Genomic DNA, 10,343 nt, shown 5'->3' with positions numbered 1-10,343 from the left:
CTAGCATATGTGAGGCTGTGGTTGCAACCCCCCTACTATGCAGGGAGAGGGGGAGAGGGGGAAAGGGGAAGAGAGTGGTGGGGGAGGGGGAGGGCAGAGAAAAGAAAGGGAGGGAGGGAAGGAGGGAAGGGAGGGAGGGAGGGGAGGGAGGGAGAAAGGAGAGGTTTGGAGGAAGGAAAAGTAGTGAGTGCATGGTAGGGTGGGGATGGGGTCAGCAGCAACAGCAGCCTACTTCTGTAGAGCAACATGGGACAGATCAAATAGACTAGTTATGAGTAAGGAGGTGTCCTGGCTTGATTTCTGTTGCTGTAATAAACACCACAATCAAAAGCAACTTGGGGAGGAAAGGCTTTATTTTGATTTATAACTCCCAGATCACAGTTCATCACTGAGGAAAGTCAGGGGAGGAACTCAGGGCAGGAACCTGGAGGCAGGAGCTGAAACAGAGACCATGGAGGAGCACTGCTTGCTGGCCAGTCTGTTGGAGGAAATTCCTCAGTTGAGATTCCCAGGTGTGTCAAGCTGCCACCCAAGATTAACCATCACAGAAGGGAAGAATAAAATTGAGCTGGGTGTGGTAACACAGGGCTGTAATCCTAGCACTTGGGAGGCTGAGGCAGGAGGATTGCTGGAACCTAGACTGGATAACACAGCAAGACCCCATCTCAAATAGTAAAATAAACTTCAAAGTTACTTCTTCTGGGAAAATGTAATGGATATGCGTTTTCTGGTCTTCCTTAATAATTAGTAGATGTGAAAAACATTACCACTGAAATCTACCTGACGATTTTATATCCATGCTCAGGTGCCAAGGAGCTCAGAAAGTAACCGACCGTGACCAGTAATAATCAGATATATAGAGATTAGAAATGCATGTGCAAACATCTTAATGTCAATTGCATTAAAAATGAATTTTTCTATAAAAAAACAAAAACAAAAACAAAAAAAAAACCTCCAGACAGTAAGTGTTCTGCTCCAGCTGCTCCGGTTTGAACGTGGTAAGTCCTGTTGAGGCTAGAGCAGTGTCTGGAGTAGGGAGGTGGTGGCGCCTTCAGTAGATGGTTTGGGATCATGTAGGATTCACTCTCATGATAGGATTAGGAAGACTGGGTTAGTTATCACAGGAGTGGGTTGCTATGTAGCAAACCTTGTACCTCCTTTGGCCTTTTCACATACGCCCCCTCTTTGTACACACTTGCTTCTCCTTTCACTTCCCCATCATGTTGTGATACATCATCAGGCCCTCACCAGAAGCCAAGTAGATACCAGCAACATGTTTTTGAACTTCCCTGCCTTCAAAACCATGAATTAACATATAGCTTTTTCCTTTATAAAGTGCCCAGCCTCGGGTGTTTTGTTATACCAGCAGAAACCATACTAAGACATGAGCCAAACATCTCAGATGAATTTGTTGCCTCCCCCATGTCAGCATAGGCTAAGTAGGGGCCCTCACCAGGCTATAACAAGGTAATAGCAAGATTCACAGCCAGGGTGCTGTGGGAGAAAGCTGAATGGGGGAGCTGGGAATTTAAGTCCCTCTCTTACCACCACGTGTCAACACTGGTCAAGGGGGAGGCTGGACTGCTAATCCTACCAGGCGGTAACACAGTGGCATCCTCATCTCTACACACATGTGTCAGGAGACAGGAAGTTTAGTAAGACACAGTATCTCATAATGCAATACTTTAAATATCCATATTTCAGTAGAGAATCCATGAATATGCCAAGAACCAGGATGATCTCAGAGTGAAAAAAAGAAAGTAGGTGACGGTGCAAAAATAACTAAAATGTTACAGACACGCTTGACATGAATAAAAACTGGAAATTCTCGGCAAAGAAACAGAGGAGGTGAGAGCCTCGGCCACACAATGGAAGGACAAAGGAAAGAAACGGCAGACCTCGTGCTAGAATAATAAAAGTTCCCTAACCTGAATGACACGAGGAAAATGGACTGAAAAAAAAAAAAATGAACAGAGCCTCAGGGGGGTCTGGAGTTATAATAAAAGATCTAAGCTGTATGTCGTTGGAGTCACAGAGGAAGAACGTGAGGCTGAAAAGGTCCTCAAGCAAGGGTTTTAAAGTCTGTCTTACGTTTGGCAGAAGCCACACATTCACCGAACAGAGAGACAGAAACTCTAAGCAAAGCAAAGCCAGAGAAATCCACATGGGTCAAATTTCTCCTCAAAGATGAAAAAAAGAAAAAAGTCTTGAAGGCAGCAAAAGAGAAATAAATGGCATCTTACCAAAGAGGGGGAAAGTGATCGGGAAGACAGTGGATTCTCCATCAAAAACTCGTGCTCAGTAGTAGGAAGGTGGCATGAGATTTTTCAAGTGCTGAAAGAAAGCAACTGCCAGGCAGGTGCGGTGGCATAGTCCTGTAACCCCAGCTCTTGGGAAGATGATGAGGCAGGAAGATTATAAGCTTGAGGTTAGTGTAGGTTGCATAGTGAGACTCTTTAAAATGATAAAACGGGCCTGGAGAGATGGCTCAGCAGGTAAGAACACTGGCTGTTCTTGCAGAAGACCCGGGTTCGAATTCCAGCACTCACATGGCAGCTAACAATTGTCCGTTACTCCACTTCCAGGGGATCTGACAGCCTCTTCTGTCCTCCACGGGCATTGTATGACACAGGTTCACTTACCTACATGCAGGCGATACGCACATACACATTTTAAAAAATTGAAATGAAGAAAGAAAAGAGAAAGAGAACTGTCAACTCAGAATCCTATATCCAGAGAAAATATAACCTTCAGGAATGAAGGGGAAATCTAGACATGGTTGGATCAAGGAAAACTAAGCTGATGGCCAGCAAATCTGCTCTTGAAAAGTGAAAGAAAGTTCTTTGAAGAAAAAAAGATCATGAAATAAGGATTCTTGAAACATAAGGAAGAGAACATGTAAAAATCTTGCATAAGTACAGCAGGCTTTCCTTCTTTTTCATGTGTTTAATGGTCAAAGCCAATACTGCATGTGGAGAGTTAAGACAATTATATTATAAATGAGAGAAAAAGGACTCTAAGGCATCTAAGGCTCGTATACATCACCGAAGCTGATGAACTAGTAACACCAGTACACAGTGATGCTAATGTATGCAATACAACAGCTACAGAAGCTGCTAAACACACATATACAGAACCACACAGAGGACCAGCAAGACGGCTCAGCAGATAGAGCCACTTCCTGGCAAGCCTGCTGATCTGAGTGATCCCTAGAACCCCCTTGGTAGAAGAAATAGTGGAAGGAGAAAACTGACTTTTACTAGTTGTCCTCTGACCACACAGGTGTGCCTTGGCACATGCACACCAACACTCCCCTCACACAAATAAATAACAAATGTTTGAGTCATCCAGTGGAGCACAGGAGGAAAAAACAGAAAAAAGAGAAACAGAAAGCAGAGAGAAAACAAAAGCAAAAGATCAGAATTCAGCCCTAATATAGCAGCAATTACACTAAATGTTAATGGTCTAAATTCACTAAATAAGATATTTAAAAACATCTCAACTACATGCTGTCTATAAGAAATTCACTTCAGGGGCTGGAGAGAGGACTCAGTGGTTAAGAGTACTGCCTGCTCTTGAGGAGGACCCAGGTTCGATTCCTGGCATCCACATGGTACTAACAGAGAATCTTATATTATTTTTTTTTAACTTTAAAAAAAAATTTATTATTTCTATTTTATGTGTGAGTGTATTGCCTGCGTGTAGGTAAGTGCACCTGTGTCGTGCAATGTGCAATGCCCGTGGAGGTCAGAAGAGGCTGTCAGATCCCCTGGGACTGGAGTAACGGACAGTTGTTAGCTGCCATGTGGGTGCTGGGATTTGAACCTGGGTCTTCTGCAAGAACAACCAGTATTCTTAACCAATGAGCCATCTCTCCAGCCCCTTATATTCTCTTCTGACCTCCACAGGCATTGCATGCATGTAGTGTACTTACATGCAGGTAAAACACTCATACACATAAAATTTTTTTAAAAAAAGAAATTCACTTCAAGTATAACAATACAGGCAGGTTGAAAATAAACATAAAAAAGACATACTGTAAGAATATAAATTTTTAAAAAAGATATGACTACGGCTACATTAATATCAAATGAAGTAGACTTTAAAGAAAAGATAGTTGCCGGGTGTGGTGGTGCATGCCTTTAATCCCAGCACTTGGGAGGCAGAAGCAGGTGGATCTTTGTGAGTTCAAAGCCAGCCTGGTCTACATAGTGAGTTCCAGGACAGCTGGGGCTGCAGGGAGGCCCTGTCTCAAAAAGACCAAAAAAAAAGAAGAAGAAGAAGAAGAAGAAGAAAAAAGAATAAAGAAAAGATAGTTGCCAGAAGCAGAGAAAACATCATATAATGATGAAATCACTAAGAAGACAGCAATTTGAACTCCGCATGTACCAAATGACAGGATGCAAGAGATGAAAAGCAAAGACAGAGAATGGAAATGGGGAAAGAGACAAATCTTCAATCACACTTGGAGACTGTAACACACTCTTTGTGATGGTTAGTATTGTCATCTTAGGAGTTAGAACCACCTGGGAGATGGGGCTCTGGGCATTATGGGATTATCTTTATTGATTGCTTGTTATGAGAAAATCCATCTTCACTGTGGGTAGGACCATTCTCTGGGGAGGGGATCATGGACTGAATAAAATGGAGAGAGTGAGCTGAGAACTAGCATGCATGCACTCATCTGCCTCTGCTTCATGACTAGATTCCATGTGACCAGATGCTTCAGGCTCCTTGTGCCTTGACTTCTCTGCTGTGAGAGACTGCACCTTAAACTGTGAGCTGAAATAAAACTTTTCTTCCTTAAGTTATTTCTGTCAAGATATTTTATCACAGTAAAAGGAAAAGAAATGGCACTCTTTTAGTGACCGAGAGATTAACTAATATAAAGCCAGCAAGTATACAGAAGAATTCAACAGAGCTATCATTTAACAGGACCCGGTCAATATTTGCAGAATACTCTATCCAACAGCAGCAGGATATGCCTTTCAAGTGTCTGTGGAATGTATGTCAAGAACTGTATTAGGCAGGGTTCTCTGCAGGAACAGAACAGGGAGACAGGAGAGAGAAAGAAAAAGGGGTATTAGACAGGGTAGGCAGGGTTCTCTACAGGAACAGAACAGGGAGACAGGAGAGAGAAAGAAAGAGGGGTATTAGACAGGGTAGGCAGGGTTCTCTGCAGGAATAGAACCAAGAGACAAGATGGAGGTGGGGAAGGAATGAACTACAAAGTGGGATTTATTAGATTAGCTTACATGGTAGTTGGTGTGTCATCCAACAATGGCTGCCCATGTTCAGGATGGGCAGAGAACCTGGTAACTGCTCAGTCCAAAAACCTGGATGCTTTAGCAACCCCAATCCAGTGCTGAAGGTCTGGAGCTCCCTGGAGAGTAGCTGGTATTGGGTCCATGTTAGAAAACTGAAAAGAAGCTGGAGTCTGAGGTCAGTGCAGGGGGTAGTAATGATGATAGATGCACTATCTCATGAGAAAAGCAGTGGCCTTGAGACACACGGTGCTCCACCCTTGGACCCCTTATAGCTGGGCCTTCTGCTGGAAGGTGCCATTCCACTTTGAAGGTAGGGCTTCCTCCTTCAGTGAATCCTTGAAAACAAACTTACAGACATACCCAGAGGTGTATCTCCTAAGTGATTCTAAATGCCATCAAGTTGGCAATCATGCCCAACTATCACAGGATTGAGCCATAAAACAAATCTCAGTATATGAAAAATAATGGTGATTATACATAGTATGTCTTTGACCACAATGGAATCAAACCAAAATCAGTAAAAAGGCAATGGGCATTATCTCCAAACACTTAAGAACTAAAAAAAAAAAAAAAAATGCTTCTAAATATAGCTCAAAGAGGAGTTCTTAAAAAATCCAATGGTAAATTGAACTGCATAAAAGTGAAGATATGGGGCTGCAGAGATGGTCCGGTTGGTAAAGTGCTTGCTGTGCAAGTGTGACTGGGGTTGGTATTTCCAGAACCCATGGAGATATGGAATGGATATGGTGGCCTCGGCATAATTACAAACTTGGAAGGCAGAGACAAGCGATCCCCAGAGTAAGCTGGCTGGTGAAATGCTATATGGATGCGCTCTGGGCTGATTGAGAAACCTTGCATCCATGAATCAGACAGAAGAATAGACAGGAATGATTCTGACGTAACATTCGGCCTCCACACACACTCATGCATGCACACACGCATGCGTGCGCATACACACACACACCCCTTATACAGACACACACGCGAAAATGAAGACAAAAATACAAATAAAAGCCAGGTATGCCAGTGTGTACCTGTAATCCCAGCACTGGGCAGATGGAGACAGGAGGATTCCTGGGACTTGCTTACCAAACAGTCTAGCCAAACAGACAAGCCCCAAGGTCAATGAGAGGTCCTGCCTCAAAAAACATATATGAGGGTCAGCAAGATAATTCAGTGGGTAGAGGCACTTGCTGCCAAGCCTGCCTTCAGTCCCTGGGACCCATATAGTGGAAGGAGAGAACCAACTCCTGCAAGCTGCCCTCTGCTCTCCACACTCACACCTTGGCACATGTGCACACACACATAATAAATAAATAACTAAATTAATTAATTAACGTTAAAAAATTGTAATGTGGATGATGCCTGAGGAGTGACACCTAAAGTTGACCTCTGGCCTCTACCTGCACATATACACATATGCACATGCACCTCATAAACACATGCACATACACCCCCCAACAAAATACAATATAGCAAAATTGTGGAGTACAACTACAGTAGTGGTGATAGAAAAGTATATAGCACCAAATTCATACGTTGTAAAAGAGGAATGTTTCATCTGAAGAATCTAGGAAAAGAAGAACAAAACAAACCCATAGCAAGTCATGTGAGACTGCTGAAGCTAAGGGTAGAGATCAATGAAAACGGAAAAAAAGAATAGAGAAAACCCAGTGAAGTAGAGAGCTGCTGCTTTGAAAGATCTAAAACCGTCAATTCTCTACCAAGGCTGATAAAGAAAAAATGTCAGGAGTGAAGCGGGAGGTGTCACTACAGAACCGACAGCTGTCAAAGAACAATGCGACAGTGGCAGCGATGGCTTTGAGTACATACATTTGACAGAACTTATCAACTTCTAAGAGAACATAAACCGTTACAACTCATGAGGAATGAAATAGTTTAAATCACCCTGTAATTATTAAGGTAACTATCTTTTCAATCTGTAAACTCCCCCTAAATAAGTTACTAGGCCAGATAGTTTCACCAGAGAATTCTATCAAACATTTAACAAAGAATTTGATACTAATTGGGGCTAGAGAGATGACTCAGTGGTTCAGAGCACTGACTACTCTTGGAGAGGACCTGGGTTTGAGTCTCATCACCCACATGGTGGCTAACAACAGTCTATAACTCCAGTTCCAGGGGATCCAACCCCCTCTTCTGAATTCCTCAGGCACTGCACAACACCTATATGCAAGCATAACATTCATACATATAAAAAATAAAAATAATAAGCCTGGCAGACAGAGGCAGGCAGATCTCTGTGAATTCAAGGCCAGCCTGATCTACATAGCAAGTTCCAGGCCAGATGCAGCTTCAGGGAGACTCTGTCTCAAAAAAGACCAAAATAATAATAATAAAATGTTTTAAGAAAGAATTTGATACTAACCTCTACACAAAACCCAACACTGTTCATATAAAAGCAGAGGTGGGGGGCACTTCCTCAGCTTGACAGAGTAGCTGCAAAATCTATAGCTCAAATACTCAGCAGCAGAAGACACGTTTTCTCCACAAGGTCAGGAGTAAGGCAGGTGTGCCTGCTCCCACACTTATTCAACACAGTGCTGGTAGCTCTGACAATGAGAAAAGCAAGGGGGAAAAGGCATGTGGATCAGAAGAAAGAAGCATAACTTCCCATTTATAGATGACATCATCATCTATATAGACATTCCAAGGAACCCACAAACACGCAGGATAGGTGACTTCAGCAGTGTGGCAGGATACAAGGCACAAACACAGCAATCAGCTGTTTTTATATTCCGGCAGTGAGCACATGCACACCATAATTAAAAATACCATTTACAACAGCTCAAAAATGTTTAGGAATAAATCTTAAGACACATATACATAGGATTTAAGACTGGTATGATGTCACATGCCTATGATCTCAGCACTTGGGAGGCTGAGGCAGGAAGGTTGTGCGTTTGAGGCCAGCTTCAGCTCCATCGTGAGACTCTGTCTCAAAAGGGGAGGGAAGGTAAGATGGCTCAGTGGGTAAAAGCACCTGCTGTCAAGCCTGACAAACTGAGTTCTATTCCTGGAACCATATGGTGGAAGTAGAGAATGACTCCTGCAAGTTGCGCCCTGATCGCCACACGTTGCCCCCCCCCAAACTAACTAACTAAATGCAACTTAAAAAAAGACACAGGCCAGATGCAGTGGTGCATGTCTTTAATCCCAGTACCCAAGAGTTAGAAGCAGGCAGATTTCTATGAAACGGAGGCCAACCTGGTCTACATAGCAAGTTCCAGGCCAGTTGGGGCTACAGGGAAACCCTGACTCAAGCAAACAAACAAACAAACAAACAAAAGAGACACAGAATTTACATGTGGAAAACTACATAATACTGCTAAAAAAAATTTTTTTTAAATCAGAGACTTATATCATTAATAAGTTTTTTTTTTCGCTCTTTTTGAGACAGGGTCTCCCTAATTTAAAATTTTTTTAATTATTTTATGTGAATGAGTGTTTTGCCTGCATGTATGTAAGTGCACCACGTATGTGCAGTGTTACACAGAGGCCAAAAGAGGGCATCAGATCCCCTGGAACTGGCATTACAGATAGTTGTTAGTCATCATGTGGTTGCTGGGAATTGAACCTGGGTCCTCTGGAAGAGAAGTCAGTTCTCTTAACCATTGAGCCCTCTGTCCAGCTCCCTCATCATTTTTTTTTTTCAAAACTAGGTCTCACACTGTGTCCCAGGCTGGCTTCAAACTTGTGATTCTCCTGCCTCAGCCTCCTGACTGTTGGGATGGTAGGGGTGTGCCTGTAGGCTGGGCTGAGACACTTTATGGTAATAAATTGGAAGATGCAGAACAGCAATGGTCTCAGTTCTTCCCAAACTGGCGTCTACACCAGGTGACTCCTATACAAACCTCCGCAAGACTTTTGTAAATATAGACAAGATCTAGGATCATTGGAACGATTTTTGGTTTTGGTTTTATTTGCGTGTTTGTGTTTGTGCGTGTGTGTGTGTGTGTGTGTGTGTGTGTGTGTGTGTGTGCAGGTGTCCTTGTGGGTGCATGTGGAGGCTACAGCTTGATGCTGCAATGTTTTTCTCAATTTCTCTCTACCTTCTTTAAGAATTTGAAAAATAATAATAGTAATTATTATTATCGATGTTATCATTACTATTTTGAGACAGGGTCTTACTACGTAGTCCTGGATGTCTTAGAACTCACTATGTAGATCAGGCTGATTTCAAACTCACAAGATCCACCTGCTGCTACCTCCCAAGTAGCTGGGATTAAAGATATGCACCACCACTCTTGGCCTTAAATTATCATTATTATTAATAATAATTATTATTATTACCATGTGTGGAGGCACATGCGTGCACATAGCCATGACACACATATGGAGGTCAGAGGACAACTTTCAGGAGTCAGTTCTCTATTTCCACTCTGAGTCCCAGGGATCAAACTTAGGTTGTCAGAGCACTTTTACCTACTGAGCCATCTCATCAGCCCTCTACATTTTTCTGAGACAGGGTTTCTCACTGAACCTGAAAATGTTTCTGCTAGATTGGCTGACTATTGAGTCCCCTGGGATCTGCCCATCCCTGCTCCCCAGCAAGAGGGTTACAGGTGTACCCTGTCATACCTGGCTTTTTACCTGGGTGCTGGGGATGAAAGCTTAGGTCCCCATGCTTCTGCTGCAGGCAATTTATCCACTGAGCCATTGCCCCAAACTCTCATTGAAACTTTTTTTTTCATTTATTTTCTTTTTGTGTGTATGGGTGTTCGACCTGTGTGTATGAAAGTGCAACACCTGTGTGCAGTGCCTACAGAGGCCAGAAGAGGGTGTCAGATCCCCTGGAACTGGAGTTACAGACAGTTGTTAGCCACCATGTGAGTGCTGGGAACTGAACTCAGGTCCTCTGCTACAGCCATCTCCCCAGCCCCAAAACAATTTTTAAAAGAAAAAAAAAATGGGAGCAACCCCTCTAAATGATTTGTTATATATACTACATTACAGTATCCTCCCATGATCAGGACTGTGGTATGGGCAGGATGCATAGATTTACATAACAGAATAGAGAACTCAGACAACACAGGCTACAAAAATACGCCTGGC

This window comes from Nannospalax galili, unplaced genomic scaffold, assembly GCF_000622305.1.
Source record: "Nannospalax galili isolate Female #2095 unplaced genomic scaffold, S.galili_v1.0 scaffold445, whole genome shotgun sequence".
NCBI lineage: Eukaryota > Metazoa > Chordata > Mammalia > Rodentia > Spalacidae > Nannospalax > Nannospalax galili.
Note: the sequence above shows the minus strand (reverse complement) of the source record.